This window comes from Mastacembelus armatus, chromosome 20, assembly GCF_900324485.2.
Source record: "Mastacembelus armatus chromosome 20, fMasArm1.2, whole genome shotgun sequence".
Lineage (NCBI taxonomy): Eukaryota > Metazoa > Chordata > Actinopteri > Synbranchiformes > Mastacembelidae > Mastacembelus > Mastacembelus armatus.
In genome coordinates this window covers 11,496,114-11,511,697 of record NC_046652.1, presented here as the reverse complement: position 1 = coordinate 11,511,697, position 15,584 = coordinate 11,496,114, and the positions used below count along the sequence as shown (strand labels likewise).

Below are 15,584 nucleotides of genomic sequence, written 5' to 3'. Positions count from 1 at the left end.
CCTCAGGGTGTAAAAGGCCAGAGGACAGAACCTGTCTTTTGTTGTGAATGCAAGGCCTTTAAAAAGGAGGAGCGGGCCATAACTCACAAGCTAATATAATGTCATCTCCATGCATTAACATGACAGCCCTTATTCTGCCAGGTCAACAGGTCACCGGTGTCGCTATGTGTACTTTACTTAAAAGAGTGCTTAAATAGAAAGAAGAAAAAAAAAACAGCACGCTGCTGATATCTGACGGACTGACTCCTGCAGAGGGAATGTTATCCGCCTGTTTCTCACGCATGGAGCTGGGGAGGCAGAGCGCGGCGATGATACATCTTTTCTGGCTACAGTAAGTGAATGGCTCTGAGTTGTGCATCTCATTCCAGCAGATTAGCATCTCAAACACTGCTGCATTCATCACTGTTGCTGCATCTTAATGAGAAAAACTCCTTTTTCATTGTAAAGGTGCACAACACTATCACCTTGGCTATTACTGGCCTCATTAAATCTACACATATCTTATATATTTAGCACTGGACAATCATGATATGAAGTTTCTTAGTTTCTTATATAATCTATTATATATCACAATGTATATATTTTTTTAAATGATCATTATGTGCAACACTGTTCTGCAAAATATTAAAATGTGCATATTTCATATTGTCATTGGACTGTCATTGATCACACTTAATTAATAAAAAAGACCAGTGGATAACGCCATTATATTCTTTGAAAATAAAATCTGATGGCATCATAATTTCAAACTCCAAAAATATATTGTATTTTTAATTATGTGTATAATTTTAAAATAACATATCACAGGCCACAACATGAAAAGTAAAAAAGTACAGACCTCTTTAATTTATAATCACATGCATGACTCCCATGCTGTCTTTTAAATATATAACATATTAGGCCTAAATTTTAGTACATTTTTTTAAAGGCCTAAATTGTCTGTGGATTATTTTCATATGTTTTATTTGCCATTTCCAAGGCCTGTAAAATGTCCTGTTGTTGTAATAAATAAAATAGGAAAAATATTAAATGGCAATTTATGACTGGCCCATTTTTATTTTATTAGATAAATGTAACCGAGACCTGAAAAAAAAACTCTGCTAAAAGTCAAGTCCACAGCCAAGATGAATGATAGTACTGCCTCATAAAAACAGCTAAGAGGAGATTTTTATCTGTGTGAACTTGTGCTGTTAAACATCTTATTTTGTGTGTTCAGTCACTGCTCCATCTCAAGGCAGCCAGACCTCCGTTAATAATTTGTCAAGTGTCAAAAAAAAGGGAGGATTTGAGCTGCACCGCATGGCTGAGCACCTCGGACCCTCGTCGTATGTATGAAACCCGAGAGCAGACAAGCAGATAAAATGTGGAACAGCTGGCGAGGACAGGAGGGAAAGTTTCAAACAAATATCTGCACATGTGGAGGCTCGGGGGCGCTGAAACGTTTTCATGTCCTGGACCCCCAAAACAAACACACAGACTTCTGGTAAGAGACATTTTTTCTTTTTTCACTCTACGTGAGTGCATGTGAGTTTGTTTCTTTTTAGTGTTGAGTTTATTTTTAAATGAATGACCGCCTATGAAAAGGACAAACCTACAGTTGTATGATCCATTTTTCAAATTATGCTAATTCTATTGAATCATAATGAAGCAAATTCTGGTCGATTTATCCTATTTCTCATTTTGCTTGGGGCCCCATAAAACTGCCCACATGGACCCCTGCCAGGCTGTAGACCCCACTCTAATGGGCTTTGACTTTACTGAGAACAGGTCTTCAAACATGCTATGATCTACTCATATGACGTAAAATCATTTTCATTTTTATTTGAATCAGATCATTTTAAAACATTTCCAGAGTGAATTAAATTGTCACTGAAACCGGTCATGACAGATTTACTTCTCCTGGATGATTTGCTTTTCATTTTGGGTTTACAGAAACACTTGTTACTGCAGAAATAAAATGAAAGTGTATTGGAAACACATCATGACACAATGTCACTTTCACTCGTTCAAAATTTAAATTCAGTGCAAAAATTTCTGCAGTCTGAATATTTCCTACTAGAACCACGTGTGTATCAAAAAGGCCCCAAACTGATTTATAACTTTGGATTTTACAAAATAAAACATGAAAAAAAGTGGCAGATTGATGCAAAATGAAACATGTCTATATGTTAAAGTGTGAGCTTGTATTTTAAGAAGATAATAATAATAAAATTGTGTCTGAGCATGACTCTGCATCTCCTCACTGACTCTATCGGGATAAACGGAATCAATAACAGATAATGAAATGTGATCACACATGCACATAAATACGCGTCGCTCACTCCACCCCACACGCCCACGTTTACGAGGCAGCGGTCCACTGAAGTTTCACGTCTAAAAAGTTCTAGTTCAAAACCTTAAAAAATACACACGTTTTTTTTCTGACTCTAATGAGACATGAGAGGAACCAAAGAGCAAAATATTTTCCATTCATTCCAAACTTTACGCAACTACAAACTAGTTTTAAGACGCATATAGGGGATACTTGTTAAACGTGCCATCAGGGGGTTTCTAACAAACTGTAGAATAAAACACTCGCAGATGCAAATGTAACAGAGCCCGTGCTGCACTTTCGGGCTATTTCAGGATCCCAGACCGCAGCTTTCATCTTTGTTTAAAAAAGCTCGTGTTTTATAAGAGACTTCCTGCAGCTAATCCACTTCATGTCTACATCTGTGTGTCTGCTTGTATGAAATTCCATCGTTTTGAAATGTGAAACCACTGCTGCTCCACAAAGTCCATATTTTAAAACTCGACACACGCACAAAAAGCGCAGCAATGTCTTGTTTTGGTTTGTTTTTGGTTTGTTTTTTAAAGTCTTTTCCGCATGTTCCAAGTTCCAATAAAGTACTTACTTCTTTCTGGGTGATTTCTCCTGTTATTCTTGACTTTTTAATCTTCTCGAAAAGAAATGATGGGTCTTCTTTCTTCTTCTTCTTCTCTTCCTAAGTTGCAGATGTGCCTCTGGAGTTGGTAGGGAGTTTTTTGTTTTTTTTTTTTTTTTTACGCTGCAAGTCCAACTCCAATACGGCGCTGCCAGAGTTTTTCCTCTTGTCTGTCTTTCCCCTCCTTCGCACAGTTTGCTGCGTTCAGCCGCCGCCGGACTAACACCATCAGTCTGCCGATAATATCTGCCGATAGCAGACCACAGATGTGCGTAAAAACAACATAAGCGTCAGAGAAGCGCACGAAGAGTTATTACATTTAGTGCGCTTTTCGAAGAGAAGAGAGAGGGCGAAGTGTGGGACTCCAGCTGCTTCTTCCCTCTCTTGACTCCTCCCTTCGGATTGCTCCCTCCTTTACTCACTGCCACCCTCCTTTTTCATCTGTGTACCCCCTTTCTTTTTCTCCTTTTCTTTCTTTTTCTCCTTTTCTTTCTTTCTTTTTCTTTCTTTCTTTCTTTTTCTTTCTTCTTTCTTTCTTAACTTAGCATTTTGAAAACTTTCATCGTGAGTAGTGCTGACATTATATGTAATGAAACAAGAACCAACACCTAAACTAATTTGCCCACCTTCCTGTTACTCATAACAAAAAAAAAAAAAAAAAAGTGCAAAACTCAACCTGGACAAGCAAGTTTTAATGCATTTTCACAAAAATCCCCTTTTTGTACTGGGAGGAATGTTAAAATCTTTTTGACTTTGTGTTTCTGTTTTTTGTTTGGTTGGTTTTTTTCTGTGTGTTTGCTCCTTGTCTGTCTCTGCGACTTGGATATGAGAGTTTGAATGAGTCTGTGTAGATAATTGGACTGTATGAGGTCTAGTGCAACATTATTTAGACCTGCCAATCACTCTTCACAAAGCTTTTAATATGTTGTTTGTTGTGCTTTAGGCAAATCTCAGAAAGTTTTTATGTGTGTCAGTTTGCACAATTTATGTTAAATAATTATCACAGAAAAAACGTAACTTTTTAACATGGTTTAAATAAAAATCCTGCATCACGTGACAACTGTAACAGGGAACAATATATTTTTTTTAATTATGAAAATTTTATAAATAATTAACCAAAACGCAGAAGTGTCTTTTAACCACTTGTATCCAGATAATGTACTCTATCTTTCTCAGTTATCCATCTTAAAAGCATTTGAATATGGAGCATTTTGACTTATAAACTGGAAAATGTCAATTTATGAAGTGTAAAATAGTCTCATGGGGTCAGCCTCTAGAGTGCTACCTAATTCTGCAGTAACCAGAGGAAAGCCTTCCTGTAGGGTTAGGTATAATCAATATACATAATCAATATACAGGGAAATTATGTGGTAAGAGAGGTCTTTAGGGTGCTGTTTCAATCAATGCAGAGGTGGGTGTTTGTAAAGGAAAATCACCAGTTAATCGTTTAACCAGGGTTTGATTGTGTGCGTGTGGTCAAGAGGTCAAGTCTGTCAATCCAGGGTTGAAGTAATTATCCGTTATGTGACGCTCGTCCAATCATCTGCTTTGTCAAATAAAGAAAAGTCTAAAATATTTTTTTTTATTTTAGAGAGGATGTTGAAGCACTAAGTGCCTTAATCGTTTAGATCTTCCATTCACAACTGTCAACATTTTTGTCATTTATAAATTTCATCCATTTAGACTTTGTCAGAATATGAAAAAAAAAAGATTTTGGATGTTAAAGTTGAAGCTGACAAATCCACAAATGATAGCAAGTATGTGAACGAGAAAAAAACATTACAGTGCGAGATGTGATTTGGAGTCAACTTATATTTCGTCTCTGTTCATCAATAAATTTACAAGTAGGTTTTGAATTTATTTCTCTTTTATTACCCGTAAAAGGAAAAGTGTAAGTGTTCCTATGTAATGATTTCATGTGGAAATACATGCATGCCAAAACAGGGTTAAATAACAGAAATGACAGAAATGCTAAAAACTCACAAATGTAGAATTTCAGCCGTGATATAAAGCAGCGTAGTACAATGAAAGTGCTCGTATGTGTGACAAACAGGAAGTCAGATGGAGAGAGGAGACAGTCAGAGGTGCTCTGTAAGACATGACTAATTCTCCTGTCAGTTTGTCAGGTGGTGCTCATCTGGCTTGGACTACACAGAGATAAAGTCCTTGTTATGAATATCTCAAAGAGAATCTGAGGAACGTGGAGGTGGGTGAGGGGGTGGGAGGATGGAGGGCGGGTAGGTGGGGATGAGGTGGAGGAGAACAAGAGGGTGGAGGAGGCGAGAAGGGGGTGCACATGGGCATCAGTAGGGTTAGCAGCTCCCGAAAGTATTTCATCAAAGAGGGCCAGGATCCTGGGGATTGAGATTTTGCCTGAAGGCAAGTAACCAATGGTCTCCCAAGAACATATTCCAAAGTAGGACTCGCAGAGCCAAAGCACACATCAAAAGCACCTCTGTAGCCAAAGCGATTCTGGAGGAGAAAGAAAGGGGTTCGGGTCCCTTCTTGGCCCCCTTTAAGCCCCAGATCTCACCCCAATTAAGAAGGAACTACTGTTTGTTCCAGACCCTGAGATCTACAGACAGGGAGGTGCACTCACTAAGGTAGATACTCCATCACAAACACACAAACACGATAGCCAATCGCAAGGACTCACACAATCGTTCATGCACACACACTCACATAGTTTGTCACTTTTCCTAACAGCACAATCACAATCGCAACACAAAAAAATGCAACATCTATCTCTTGTGCTTAGTTTTCAAATATTTCCCAATTGACAGTTTCAGCAATGAACGCACTATAATAATATGTAATGCTTAGTGTGTCCGTGTATGTTACACAAGTAACAGTAAATCAATACTCAGCAGACTGTTGTGTAGGCTTCAGACTTTATTTCGTTGCTGTTGGACAGATGTCACGGTGAAATGGATTTGGCAGAATAAGCATATTGTGTCCGCATAGATGTGACTTCTGGAAATGCACTGACTGCGTGAACAGAGGGATGACAATGGCTGCTGTGTTTTTCACAGCAGAGAAGCAGCGTTTCAAGATAAAGGAATATTTGACATGTCTTCATTTAGAAACACACAGCGTTCAGTGTTCGTGTCTCTTAGGGGACAATATTTAATGTACTAAATCATAATACAACCATGACATGTTACAAGAGATTAAACAAATATGCTAAACACAGCATGGGGCAGCAAATGAACTGGATCAACAGATTGAGATTCCATATGACCTAAAAAGCCTCCACATCACTGTAAAAAGACACATGGAGTAAAACACAGGTCAATGTGAGAAAGCTGAGATCCCAGAAGGCTTTTAAGACGGATGCCAAGTTGACTAACTTTCACCTGAACATATACGCATTGAGCTTCAGCTATGGTTAGATAACCTTAACTAACTAGGCCTACATGATACACAATTTCTTGATGGCCCACCAGAGGAGCAGCCCGACCATGGCTGTTTACAACGTCCAGCAACAACCAGCATGACAAGTGCAGGTTCTCAGCTTTATTTTGAGTGAAATGCCTTGTAAAGAAACACATCACGCAGTGGAGAGGCGTGTGTCGCTGATTTGTTTTTTAATCATTTTTGAACAACAATAAAAGGTGTGTGAGGCAGCACAGCAGTGTGTTGATTAGCACTGTTCAAATCCCTTAATGTCTTTCTGTGTGGAGTTTACATGTCTCTGTGTCTGTATAGGTTTTTGCTGAGTACTTCTTCCCACAGTCCAAAGAAATGCAGGTTGGGGTTAACTAGGGACTCTAAATTGCCCATAGCTGTGAATCTGAGTGTTTGTCTGTCTCTATGTGTCAGTCCTGTGATGGACTGGGAGATGGGATTGACTCCAGTCGCGGTGACCCTAGATGTTCCAGGATAAGTGGTAGATGATGAATGGATGGATGGATGGATGGATGGATGGATGGATGGATGGATGGATGGATGGATGAAGGTGTATGACAGACAAATAGACTAATCCACATTGGAGACTGACAGACATTGACTATGAGTAGAGACATTTGATTGCTAGTTTTAGTCTCTAAATTGGAAGTGTTGAAAATACTGTTGATATAGAAAATGACCAGCACTATAATTTAATTAGCTTCATTTTACTTAGCAATAAAATGTGTAATCAGAGAAATTATAATTTGTAAAAATCAAAATTTTAGATTTTTACAAATTATAATTTTTTCTATACCAGGGGAGGGCAGCCTGAAATCCTCAAGGACACTATCGTGTTTGTTGTCCACTGCTGATTACCTGGATCAGGTGTGTTCAGCCAATCAGAAGCTGGAAGATACCATCTCAGATGAAGGTGGAGTGGGAGAAGACAAAGTTCAACAATAAAATATAATTTATAGCTGTATTCTAATTTTATATATGCTATAAAGTAGCAAATACAGATACAGCTTATAATTGTACTAATTGGTAAAAATGCACATTGCTGACTCCTTGAATCAGCTCAAAACAACTGATGAATTGTTTTAAGAAATGACCTTCTGTTAACCTCAATTAGAAAAAACATTTTATAATTGGAATAACTTACAACTGAATGAATGTGGGTTAACAAACAAGCACTCTGGTGGCCTAGTGGTTAAGACATACAATTTAACTGCAATATTTTCATTTTGACACCAGCCATTTTGCATGTCATTCCAGTGTCTGTCATGCCTCATATTTCTCGTCTGTCTCATACTCTGTCTCCAGTTAATAGTGTAATATAATTAAGTGCAATTTTGAAATATTTCTTTCACACTATTACTCAACTACAGTTCAGAGGATATTATTTTACATTTTGCTCTACTACATTTCTTTCACCTTTACAGCTGTAGTCCTTTACAGGTTAAGATTTTACACCCAAAACACCCAGTTAAGTTTGAGATTATGATGCATTGCTTTAAAATAGATTAGACTACACATCAGTAAAATGCTGCCTGCACATGAATGCATTAGTAATAATGCAATAATATAACGTGATCCTCACGTCATTTTTTTGCAAGACCAAGTCAAGTCTCAAGTCTTCTGTAGTTGAAATTGTAGTGCCATCATCTGCTACATTTCATAGAGACTGTCTAAAAACCTGTACTGATATATCTAAGGAATTTGAAGCATGTACTGCATTGTCATTGTCATCAATCTGTTCACCACAGTATTAGCATTGGATGTATGGTACATTTCCTTAATGTAAACACACTAATATAATAAAAAACGTACAATAATAAGTACAAATCTAAAGTCTAAGTTAAGTCCTAAATCTTCTGAGAACAAGTCTGAAGTCAAGTCTCAGGTTATTGTGTGTGTGACTTAAGGATCAGTCCAAGCATGTACCTATCGCTAATATAGATTGTGCAATGTGTAATATTTAGGACGATCTATTAGTAGAAATAGAATATAGTGTTCATAAGTTGCATTCGTGTGTAATCTCTGGAAAATACCAAATGTTGCTATTTTCTTAATCTTAGAATGAGCTTTTTAAATCTACATAGGGAGTGGGTCTCCTTTTACAGAGGCAGCCATGTTGTGCCGCTTACAGTAGCCCAGAATGGACACTGGCTCTAGACAGTGAATGAAGCTTTGTTCCCCCCCCCCCCCCCCCCTTGTGTCTGTAAACAGGAATGAAGGTTGGGGGGAGTTGTGAAGGGGTGCTCAGAAGGCTGCACTCTGTAATCTCACCACTAGATGCTGCTAAATCTTTAACATTTCACATTTTGCACATTTGACCCTTTATGAACCAGCATAGAACAAGTCCACTACAGCATATCTTTACATTTTTACATGCTGTCCTGCCATTTTTTGGAGCATTTCAATATGCTAAACATCAATACAACCCTTATACCACCAATTTTAAGGATATGTACTAACTACACAAACTGCCAAAAAAGGGCAATAAACCAAAACAAAAAAAAAATCTTTTTTTTTTTTACACATTTTTTTTCATAACATGTTGACATATATGGAACGTAGGAAGTGCTGTAACCACTAGATCAGATCTATAGCAAAGCTGCGGTTTGCATTATAGTGGTTTTGTTGTGTGTGCATTTTATTTTTATTTGGTTGCATTCTACAGGCATTTAAAAATAGATATCCAAATAAAGGGTTAAAGGGGCCATTTTTACTTTATGTGACAAATTTCATAATAAAGAGGTTCAAGATGAGTATTTCAAAAGCTCTAAGATTTTACTTTTGTACTGGGATGTCACCAGAAAATAATAGTGGGCTATCATTTAAACACATACAGAGTACTCTGTTTCTTGTCCTACTTTTTTTTTAGCACCCAGGTTTCTCTGTTTAATAAAGGCCAGCTTCATACAGTGTCAAAGTTTTTACCTCTTTGGACTACAAGTAGTAAATGTGCAGACCAAAAACGGACTGCGATCACCTGACACAGGCCTTTTGGTTGATATTTGGCCAAACAAGCAGCTCCAGGGAGCTCCTCCAGTGTCATGAGTGTATTCGAGTGGTGTCCATCTCTAAGCTGTGCGCCTGGAGTTCAAAATGTGTCCTTACACCTCTTCTGTCTCTCTTCATGTCGTTTTTTAAGATTACTTGTTTCTTTTTTTCTCACATGTACTGTACCTGTACACACTAAACCCAACATGCGCTGTTTTCCTCCAAGCTTCCCTCCTCCCCACTGCCAGAGGTATTGAGTGGCTCGATTGGGCCATTAGTGTGAATGACTGATAAGACCCTCAGCCCCCAGTCATCAGGGAAAAAAAAAAAAGATATTTTCAGTTATTTTGAATCTGTCAGAAATAATAAACGCAAAACTATACCCCCTTTTACTATTATTTAAGCAATTTGTGATAATATCCTGTGGGGATTTCATGTGGATTCCAAATAACGACATAATAAACCCACAACGCCTGCACCCCCTTATCAAGCTGGATTAAAAGGGAATAATGAAACAGAGAGGGTTTGGTGCCTTGTGTGGTATGAATATGATTATCTAATGGACTCCAATGGAAAGGCATGTTAATTCCACTTTAACGCAAGACCTTTCCCAGACTATCTCCTGCCCCTGGCTGCTCCCAAGACCCCCTCCCCCCTGCATCTTCCTCCTCTTGCTTTAAGTTTAAATAATCATTCTGCTTTTTTCCACAGAAGTCATTATGCCTGCGTCTATCTCTGTGTATGAACGGGAGTATGGGAGAGTGATAAATCCCCCCCTCATATTTCCCCCACTTTGCTGGTCTAATTGGAGTGTGCTGGCCTCTTAACTTTCAGACAAAAGCACTCTAGGCAGTTATCAATATTCAGATTATTTTTTTTCTTCCACAGAGATCATTGTTGCATGAAGAATGTGGGTCACTTTCATGCAAACTCAAATCAAACTTTCTGAGCACACAGTTGAAGTCATATTATATGGTTTGATATTGGGTTTAACATATTTGAGTATTGAGCCAAAGGAAAAACACAACTGAGAAAACTCCCCAGCCTCTTTAAACAGGTACAGCGGGTTTTACATTGTAAAATGTCTTTTATTTATTGATTTATTTTCTGACAGATTTTTATGTAAAATTTTAGCATGGTTTAGCATGATTCTTGTAAGTGTTGGCTGTTAACTACATAACATGCACATTTCCAGCCACTGCACCAATGTTTTATGGGAAGACAATTATCCATCCAATGCCAAATAAAGATTTCGGTCATGTTCAGGCTTTGCTGTCAAGAATCTGTAAAGATGTTGTCAGACGAACAGCAGTTATGTGTGTATTTTGATATAGATGTTGACTGATTAAACATACCTCTTCTTTTGATCAGCAAAGTCCCAGATCAATTCAAGGCCAGAATGGGGGGTCATCATTAGCCCCATTAGGACCAATAAGACTCCTTGAGCCGTATAGTTATGTCCATTCTCATCTAGCAAGGAACGGAGCGGTATTGTGGATCAGCACACACATCCTGAGAGCAGACTGAGCTCCCACAGGACACAGTTAAAAAAAAGCATCAATATTTCATCAAACTACTCTCTCTTTCTGGTCCAGATCAAAGCCTTGACTCCCACAGTCCTACAGGTAGAGATGGCTCTTTTGTTTTTGTTCCTCAGGTAGAGCAGCAGTCAGCCTCTGTTCGCTTTTGGAAACCTTGCAATGCTCAGCCTGTCCATCTCGTGGTTTACTGCCTCACTTTTGGAAGAAGAGGTAAAAGGAAGGGTTGAGACTGTGAGGGTGAAAGCATGTTCCAGAGATTGAACTTCTCAGCCTTGTAGTGCTGTATTATTTCCTGTGTTTTTTCCAGGTTAGCCCATAGTGGTGAAATCAGACCGAGAGTGTTGAAATTTTTCTTTAAAAGACTGAAACAGTGTTGCAAAATTCAGTCCTTGTTGTGATCTGCATTTTCATCATCATTGCTACTATTTAAAATGTTTGCTACCTCCTATGGGATCATTTGAAGACCTTATCATGCCAGAGCTCAACCAAAGATTAAAAATCTTTCAGCATTGCTCATCAGGGAGTCCAGTAATTTATAAAAAAAAAAAAAAAAAAGTACAATAAAACACAACTGAAGGCACATACTAAGGTCAAGTTCTTACAGTGCTAAAGAGAAAAGCCTAGTAAACTACTCCTGAGCACACATTAGCTACACACTGTTACTGCACTGTATATGCACAGCACAACACTTTCAACAGTGGGTAACCTTTGATTGAAAGTAAGATCATCATAGAAAAACAAAATTTTAATAAATCAATAATTATCAACTTGTTTGAAGGGGGTATCCTGAGATAATGCTTCTGACTCCTGACTACTTTAAGCATGCCTTTCATTATATTCGCCTCATGATATGTCCAAAATGAGACTTAAAGGCAACGTAAAAGTGAACTGTGTGCTAATAGGTTCACCATATATCAACATAAGATATGCTGATATGGTAATGTGTTCAGAACTTGTTTTAATAGATTAACACAACACATGGCAGACATAACTAAAGGACATGTGAGGGAAGAAGAAGAAGAAGAAGAAGAAGAAGTACTTTATTAATCCCCAAGGGAAAATTCAATTGTTACAGCAGTTATTCTAATTTAAAGTTATTAAATTTAATATTATTTAAATTGTATTAATTAATAGTAATTAATAAAGTAATTAATAAAATAATTAAGTAATTAATTTGTATGGAGAAAAGTAATATAGTAATAATTTTGGGGGGCTTGTGTGTGTGTGTGTGTGTGTGTGTGTGTGTGTGTGTGTGTGTGTGTGTGTGTGTGTGTGTGCGTGCGCATGTATGTGGTGTGTGTGTGTGTGTGTGCGTTATTGTTCATATTGTGGGATTATAGAATCTTGTTGCACACGCCAAAGGAACAGAGTCTCCTGAGGACGAGCAGTCTGCTCTGTCCTTTCTTGAAGAGTGCATCTGTATTGTTTGACCAGTACAGTTTGTTGTTAATGTGGACTCCAAGGTATTTGTAGGAGTCCACAATCTCTACTTCCTCTCCAAGGATTGAGGCAGGGACTGGGGTCTTCCTGCTCCTCCTAAAGTCCGCCACCAGTTCTCTGGTTTTCTTGATATTGAGACAGTTGTTGTTACACCAATCAACAAAGCTTTTTATCAAGTGTCTATCATTATTGATGCATCCAATGATTGAAGAGTCATCAACGAACTTCTGGAGGTGACAGGTTCCTGAGTTGTTGTGGAAGTCTGAGGTGTAGAGTGTAAACAGGAATGGTACCAGTACAGTTCCTTGGAGTGCACCAGTGCTGCTCATCACCACATCAGATATGCTGCCATCTAAGCGAACAAACTGTGGCCACCCAGTGAGGTAGTCTTTGATCCACTCCACCATGTCTGTGGGAACTTCCATATCCTCAATGTTTTCACTTAGCAGGTGGGGCTGAATTGTGTTAAAAGCACTTGAAAAGTCAAAGAACATGACTCTCACAGTGTTGCCCTGCCTCTCCAGATGGAAGTATGCTTTGTGCATTAAGAAGATGATGGCATCTTCCACTCCGATGTGTTCCTGATATTTTCTGAAAAACCTCTGCAAGCTGTCCAGTACACACCTTAAGTACGCTGGGACTGATCTCAGCTGGTCCTTTTGCTTTGTTGGTCTTTAGTTTGGATAGTTCCTTCCTCATCTGTTCTGTGGCACCTGTGAGGGCAGGGTAGGAGGTATTGGAGGTCAGGTATACTTCAGTGTTTTATGGCTGCTGATCGAGGAGATGGCATCAGTGGGCAATGGGGAGGCAGCATTGGCAGAAATGTTGGGTGGAGGGACGTGAAGAGACCCCAAGGCATCAGCTAAGGTGGTGGAGGGAGGAAGGATGGTGTGTGAGGACACTGGGTCAGAGTAAGAAGCAGAGGTGGTGTCAAATCTATTAAAGAACAGGTTAAGTTCATTAGCAAACTTTGAGTCTCCTTCCACAGCAGTGAGTGAATTCTTATAGCCAGTCATTCTTTTCATCCCATTCCACACCTCTTTGATATTATTCTGTCCCTACTTGTGCTCTACTCTGTTTCTATAGAGCCGCTTTGCCTCCCTCAGCTTCCTCTTGAGTTCTTTCTGCACAGCCCGGAGTTCCTCCTTGTCTCATACCTCTTCTTGTTGAGGAGGCCTTTAATGTCCTTATTTATCCATGGCTTATTATTGGGGAAAAATGAACTTTTTTGGATGGAACAACATTGCCCTCACAGAAGCGGATGTAATCTGTGATACAGTGAGAGATGCCTTTGATGTCCTCACCATGAGCGTCCATGAAAAGGTCCCAGTTTGTAACCCTGAAGCACTCCTGCAGGGCCTCCTCAGCATCTTTTAACCAAACCTTCACATACCTCTTGGTAGCTGACTGTTGTCTTACTTGTATGTTGGTACTAGATATATTAAGTTGTGGTCTGATCCACCAAGTGGGGGGAGGGCTGAAGAGCTGTATGCCTCCTTCACATTGGCATAAAGGAGATCAAGAATCTTATTTTCTCGTGTTGCACAGTCCACATACTATTTGAAGTTGGTCAGAGTTCCCGAAATACTGACATGGTTAAAATCCCCACTAATTACTATAAGGGCACTGGGGTGTTTTTTCTGGAGACCAGCGACAACTGTGTGGATGATGTCACATGCACTCTGTGCTGCAGCAAATGGAGGGATGCAAACAGTCACAACAATGGCATGTGAAAACTCACGGGGCAGGTACTATGGCCTCAGTCCAGCTCAATGTCTGGATGCAGATGCAGTTCTTCACTGTTACATGTCCAGGGTTGCACCATTGGGAGTTAACAAAAACAGAGAGACCACCTCCTCTTGTCTTGCGGCTCTGTTTCCCTCTGTCCGCTCGCACTAGTGAGAACCCAGGCAGTTCAAGCGAGCTGTCCGGTATATTTTCATGCAGCCAGGTCTCAGTGAAGCAAAGCAAGCTACAATCTCTGTTCTCTCGCTGGCTTCTAGCTAAAGCAGTAAGTTCATCCACTTTGTTGCAGAGTGACCTCACATTCCCCATAATTTTTGGGAGAAATGGTTTAAATCTCCTACGTTTTTCTCAATGCTTCACTCCTGCTCTACAGCTCCTCAGGTCTTGGGGGATTTCAGGTTTTATACCAAGAAGCAGACTTGTTCCCTTGAGAGCTAACAGTTGCTCCCTTGTATAGATGCAGTTGCCACAGAAACTTATATTTTCTGATGCAGTTTCCATAATTTCCATATGTCTCTCCACAGGAATTAGAAGATCCCAACTCATCCACTTTCATCTGTTATCAGAGAGAAAGCATAGATCTTGACTTGACTTGGATAAACATGATAATTCAGAAAAAAACTTGCAAAAAACAAACAGAGGAGCTGCTGTAACTGGCAGCCACCTAAGAGGCGCCATTCTTGAACATGGAAACATATATTGCTAAGAAGTTTGGGGTAAGTTTAGTTTTCCAGTTATTGAAATGCATATAGTTCAGTTTAATGTCTCAGTATGTTCTGAAATTAATCAAATAAAATCAAACATTTTGTGAGTCTGGAGACTACTGTCATCACTACTGTCTGTCATTTGAAGCTGAATTGTCTTGTTATTTTCTTACACAGCCTGGAGGGACTTTGGGTCATTATGCTGACTTCCATTATTGATTGCTTTTACTCACCATTACGGCAATATACAGTAGCCTACTACTTCCTGCTTCTCAGCATTGTATAAATAATGTTTCAGAGGGTGTAGTAACACGATCTTTACCAACACTGCCTTTATACAGATAGGAATTGTTGTAAGTACTCAACAAAATTTGGAACGTGGGAATTGATTGCATCAGTGTTTAGGTCCTAATTTACTACTACTGCTGCTGAAAAGATGTAAATAACCCATCACATGATCTACAATAGTAGCATTAAATTTTTTTCAACTTTATGTATTTACCTCTGTACCATTACAGGTTAATCACTGGATCTGAACTATTTAAATTTCAATAAAAACAGAAAAAAATGGGGCTGGCCCCACACCTTTGACAAGTAGTTTATAATAAAGTATTTAAGTCCTGAAGGAAATGACAAAACAAAATATCTATGAATAGACACTAGACAGTTTGCTACTAACACAATGCAAAATGAAATAAAATACATCAAACTAAACTGGTAAGATTTCCTGCTGAATGTCTAAACAAAAGCAATATCTCTGAACATTCATTTGATGAGGAAGGTTATTATTACTATCATTACTATCATTATTATTATAGTAATAATGATAGTAA

The 15,584-nt window shown here is 38.8% G+C and overlaps 1 protein-coding gene across 1 annotated transcript in view; it reads right to left on the bottom strand.

The window, feature by feature from the left end:
• Window positions 1–3,296, bottom strand: part of gli3 (GLI family zinc finger 3) — an 86,478-nt gene extending 83,182 nt beyond the window's left edge. The window contains exon 1 of the mRNA XM_026292505.1: window positions 2,895–3,296. The gene's annotated coding sequence lies outside the window, so the exon portion shown is untranslated. The remainder of the gene's footprint in view (window positions 1–2,894) is intronic.
• Window positions 3,297–15,584: the final 12,288 nt, after the last annotated feature.